The sequence below is a fragment of the Carassius auratus genome, chromosome 32, assembly GCF_003368295.1.
Source record: "Carassius auratus strain Wakin chromosome 32, ASM336829v1, whole genome shotgun sequence".
Taxonomy (NCBI): Eukaryota; Metazoa; Chordata; class Actinopteri; order Cypriniformes; family Cyprinidae; genus Carassius; species Carassius auratus.
In genome coordinates, this window is record NC_039274.1 from 20,214,464 (window position 1) to 20,220,463 (window position 6,000).

General features: G+C 37.9%; 1 long non-coding RNA gene across 1 annotated transcript; it reads right to left on the minus strand.

Annotated features, from left to right (window-relative positions):
- Positions 1–3,679: 3,679 nt before the first annotated feature.
- LOC113052505 (uncharacterized) lies at positions 3,680–4,610 on the minus strand. The gene is made up of 3 exons (XR_003277050.1): positions 4,236–4,610; positions 4,032–4,143; positions 3,680–3,918 (listed from the first exon to the last, which is right to left on the minus strand). It is a non-coding gene; the product is annotated as an uncharacterized LOC113052505 (long non-coding RNA).
- Positions 4,611–6,000: the final 1,390 nt, after the last annotated feature.

The following is a 6,000-nucleotide window of genomic DNA, read 5'->3' on the forward strand; positions in this document are numbered from 1 at the left end:
CAGCAGACAGTCTTTGATGTTCTGTTTTGAAACACACTGCAGACAGGCCAACAGGCATCAGTCGGGAGACTGGAAGAAAGAAAGAACTCGGACTATTTCACGCACCTTTGCTACCAACTGAGGTTTGAGATAATACTGTGTCTTTGGCTTTTGGCATCTCTGTGACTGCGGTTTCAGAGGAAGAAGCAACATTGCTCCCCTTATACACACTGTTCCAATGGTTAAAGCGCTACCTTTTGAAGGTTTGCCTTTCCAAGATCTGACATACAAAAACTGAACTCTGTTCATATGTGAGAAGCGCATATCAGGTAATGTTGGTCCTGTTCGGTTTGGAACGACCCTTCAATATGGCAGCCATGATTGTTTTAACTCCGAAGTGCCCTTCTTAGGGCGATATATCCCAGTTTGGAATGCACCATACGAGAAGCTTCCTCAGGTGTGAATGGTCAGCGTTAGAGCTAAACTCTGCAGGAAAATGGAACTCGAGGACCAGAGTTGAGAACCTGGTTCTGTGTGTGTCTGTAGTATGAATGTAATCCAGATGTACAACATTTATCATATTGTCATTGTAATGTGACATACCAGAGTCAGTTCCAACAACGGTCTTACTGCCATTCACAAATCCTCTCACTTGGCCTGATGGGATAGTAAATGTCCATTGGATGCACACTTTAGAATCTTGGCAGAAACAGCCGGTCATCCGGGAAATGTTGGCCTACTGTTTTAAGAACACTGTGAATAGTCCTGCGTTCACTTACTGTTATTAAATAGTAGGGCAGTATGTGATTTTCAAACATCATCATTGTTAAATGATTTGTTTGATAAATGTGCTAGTGCTGTCTTTGTTTACTCTAAATGGTTTGAGCTATCTAAGATAACACCGGAAGGTGAAGTGTAGGGATCGAAAAATTCAAAAAATTTAAATGTTGTCATCATTTACTTCACTCAAGTCTTTCTTTCTTCTGTAGAACACAAAAGGGGGACTGACATGAGCCCTAACACAAATGAATGCAAGTGTCGTTGGTAACTGGTATTATTTACATTATGCAATGTAACTGGGGGATGGAGATGGAGTACAAAACTTACATGAGGTGTCATAAATGATAATTTTTTCTATTTATTTTGATTACCAATAAATATTTCAGGATGAAACAGACAGATATAATGAAGCCTTATTTTTATTTTTTTTTAAATAAATAACATCATTCATTTTCAAAACACAAATGATCATATTCCAAGTTTACGACTGCGCCTTTGTTGGATGTTACAGAAACATGAGCATGAATATTTATGTTGTCAGTTGAGATCATTACATCAGAATTGAATTGTTATATTAACGTATATCGTATGATCCGTAGCCAAAACTCAACTAGCTTCCCTCATGGCCACATGCTCCCTAACCACCCCCCACTATCACCTTCATCTGAGTGAAGTGGCTGAACCTTTCTTGTCTGTGCTGTGAATAGGAATTGCGCATTTATCATCCACATCATGAACCATGCGAGGGAGCGAGCAGCTCAATGCTGAGATTGGAGCTTGTGTGTGTGTGTGTGAGGGAAAGAGTGGGGGGGTATGAGGCACCAAGGCAAAAAAAGGAGATACTATGCCACCATTCAACTTGAGGCCTTTTTTTTTTTCAAGTGCCCGTCGGTTGCATTTGTCACGTCGTCCTTTCATGTCACCACTCGCCACCTGCTCCCGAAATTCCTGAACATTTTCTGAAACCTTCCAGCGTCCTGCTTCATTTTCTCGGCCTCCCTCCCTTTCGCTGGCCCCATCCACTCTGTTCCACAACTGAAAGGAAACCAAAGAAACATTGCTCCTCTAACTCTCTTTCACAGACTCAGCCCTCTGTCTTACACCCGCTAAGTTCATGTTCTTCTGTTCTGCATTTGAAATTAGTCACCCCCTTGCTCTCTCACTCACACACACAATATCTGAAAAGATGATGTATCATTTATGGATTATACAAATATTAACACTCTACAGTAGACTCTAGTGCCATCCGTGGACATTCTGCCATCATTTACTCGTCCTCATGTCGATCTAAACCTATGTGACTGACTGAAGATAAAAGTATTAAATTTGAATAAGAAATGAAAGACAATGGGACCCAGTATTGTTTCAACTCCAAAATATCTTCTTTTGTACAGGTGTGGAATGACCAATTTTTTATTTTTTGGATTATACTATTTTTTGAACATAATATACAGTGGCTCCTAAAGTATTTGGGAACTTGAACCACACTTAAAAATGTACTAGACTCATTAAATCGTTAAGTCTACAAAATATCAAAGGTGGGTTTATTTTTAAAGAACAACAGCTTAAAAGTGTATATCATAGAACAACATATATTGTGAAACATTACATTCAAATTATGTGTAATGAACTACCTGAGTGAACTTGACTTCATAAAAAATCACTTCAATGCCACTTGTTTTTCACCTTCATGAAAGTGTCACAGCTTCATGGTTTTAACTCATTTCTAGTTATTTTCTAATGCAATGATAGTCATTCTCCACTATTGTATAATATATGTAGTTCTGGCTTCCAATGAATGCCTAAACTAGACCTTGTATGACTGATGTCGCAGCTGACTGGAGGTCTTCAGGGAAGAGCAGGGTTTTATCTGTCAGGGCTCGGAAGGTGCCGCCAACAGGCCTAGTGTTTACCTGCTGCTGCCCACCGCGTAGACCAGCTGCCATCTCTAGAAACACCCTCTAATATCCAGCCAACTCCTGTCTGCCTGAATTCTGATCTGCACCTCAGATTTTAAGTGTGAGGGGAGCAGAACAAAACCAGAGCCCCCTGGCCTCTCGCACGGGCCCCACAACAGCATTGTTGAGCCCACAGCAACTGTCCCCATTCTGGACCCAGGAGAGGGGAGGAAAACTATCAGTCAGCAGACTCTGCTGACCACCCGTGAAATAGCACTGAGGAACCCAGCAAAGGAATTTATTAGGATCCAGGGCTGGTTGACTAAGACTAGCTAAAGGGAAATGGGATTTCTGCTAATGGCAGATCTGTAATATCAAATCAATCTAATCCACCAGCACTGGATTACGTACTCTTTAAAAATAGATATAAAAAATCTCTATTAAAATATCTAAAGGATTTATGACACCTTGAACTTATAAAGGACAAATGAAAATATATTAATAATAATACAAAAAATATTTGAAAAAGTCATTGTTATTATCATTACTACTAATAATAACAATTAACCAGAATATTATTTAGACTACTACACAGCATCATGATATACGTTCATTATTTATTTTATTCTGAAATGTCTTTTAATGTAGAAGTGGACTCACCAGTAAAGCATTCTAAGAGGCAAAATTGTAAAACATTTCTTAAAAAACTGTCTGTGCTGCTTATCCCCGTTTCATTATTGATTTTAATTGATTCTAATGTCATAACGAAGTAACAATCCTGCAGTACTTGCAGTTTACCAGCAGGTGGTGCCACCTGACGATAATAATTATTTTCCCAGTTTCACCACAAGATGGTGTTTATGGTCTTCTTTTTAAACAGCTTTGTCTATACAAATGCTTTAGTCCATAAAAAATGTTAAAAAACATCTTAGGAGATGGAATATTCTCATGAAGATGCTGACTTTGGTTTGTCTTGTATATAAATGAACTTGTATTAGTGCCGCTATTCCACCCGTTTATCTCACTTTAAAAACTCCCAAACGCTTCCACTCTGTTTTCTAGAATTCGGTTTAGTTAACTGTTCCCGAATTCTGTCTTACAGGTCCAGTGAGAGTGATAACAGTCCACTCGTGTACACATTGCACGTGAGCACCACAAACCCCCTCACAAACACTGTCATCATGCTGATGTAAAAGATATTCCCGTTGATCCACTCACATATTCTTTAAAGTCTGTTGCCAGAGTTCAATAAAGAGCACACCTGTAGAAGTGAAATATGTAAGGCAGATATCATTTTGATAATTAACAGTTAAAATAACCCATTAGAAACAGTCAGCTAACAAAGAGATGATGGGGCATATTTGATTACATTACCTGTCTAAGCTTTGGACGCACCCTTTCCATGTCCTCTTGAAGTTACTGTGGGTCCTCATATGGGAAGTTCTGGATCAATCCAATCAAATATTCCATAGCCTTTATCTTTTTTCTAGAAGAAGACAGAAAGTTAGTAGTGAGAGAAATAACCTGGCTACTGGCTCCTGATGAAAAGCAATGTTTGATTTGTGTTAAAGAACATACCTTGCTTTGAAATCACTACTGTTTTGAAGGAGATATTTAAATGCAAGGGCAAATCTATAATAAAAAGAAACCTGAAAAACACCAAAAGCGCCAAAAGATCTGGGCCCGTATGTATAAAACTTCTAAGAAATGCTCTTAAGAATAGTCTTAAGCTTTGACTTAAGTGTCAGAAAATACTAAGTAAAGAGTAGGACTTTTCTAAGAGTAGGAGACATTTATAAAGCAGCTAAAAGCAACTTTCAGTAAAGTATAAGACTGATTCTTAAGTGCTGACTGAAGTGGGACTTAAGTGCTGTGAACTAAGGACTACAATGATGTGAACCCAAAATGTCCGCCCTGAACCTTTGAATCAGCCAATAGTGAGCCTGCAAGGGTGAGGTCACAGCAGCATGACACAATTAATTCATTATTTTATTAAGACATAACAATTATTTCAATATTTCAATTTATTTAAAATAATTTGTTTTTGCTTTGTGAAAAAAAAAAAATTACAAATAAGTACATGCATTTATTTCACACAATTTTAATAGAGTTTCAACACATTAATTAAATGGACAAATGTGATGCTATTTAAGTAATTAGGCTGATGAATCACATAATTCAAAATTGCACTCACAGCTGTATATAAAGGGAAGACAAAAGTTGCAAATTGTTTAAAAAAAATGGATGCAAAAAGAAAACCAAACTGGTCCAAGGAAGAAAATCTTCTAGTGCAGTCAGTCCTTAAATGGAAGGATGTGATAAGAGGAAAATTCAGTCCAACTTTAACAAGCAAAGAAAAAAAAATGCATGGCAACAGATTGTTTTGACAGTAAATGCAGCATTTCCTCGGACAAGACGTTCAGCAGAGGATTGTGAGAAAAGGTGGTACAATGTGTTGGCAACAACACGCAAGGAAATTGCAGAATATAAAGAAAGTATGCGAGCCACAGGTAAATTTTATTTTAGCTTATTAAACCATTTTATATTAAATGACTGTCTCCATGTGGTCAGCAGCTGAGTTCTTGTCAAACAGGTGGGGGCCCTCCATGTAAACCTCTGTCTGAGATTGGTGAAATAGTAGAGGAGATACTTGGAATGGCCAATCCCTCTATTTGTGGCATTCCAGATGCCCCAGACCCTGCACTTCTCAAATTGAAGGAGTTACAAAGATGGTAAGAAGAAAATTATGCATGTAATAATGTATGCATGTAATGTGTCTTTTTAATAAATTGATAGTATTTCAGTCACCACAATGAATTGAATAAACATGTTTGCACTGTTTAATATTTTCTGCATGTGAATGTAGTGTGGATAATTCTGGAGCCGGTCCATCAGATGCATCTTCTCCTGTATCATCTCAGGACATCTCCGTGTGTCCTCCAGATGAGCTTCTGCCTCACAAGACACTGGATTTGCACAGGGCGCAGCCACTGAGGATCACATTGAGTCCCTTAAAAGAAAAAAGCTCAAATTGCAAATTAAGTTGCTGGAAATTCAAAATGAATATTACTCTTTAAAACTGAAAAGAATTAAGAATACTCAATGATTGTAAATATGCTTTGTGTAATAAAATTGTGTAAGGAAAAGTTTGTTGTTACTTATTGTCTACAAGTTTGCTTACCCAAAATGTGAGTTAGCAAAGCAGTCCATGAATGATGCTCTCCCCGAAATGCTTTGTAATGTGTGTTCGGTGGTATTGTCATCATTCTCATCATAATCATGATCACTGTCATCATCACCATGGTCCTCATTTTCATCGTCATCATCATCATCATCATTATCA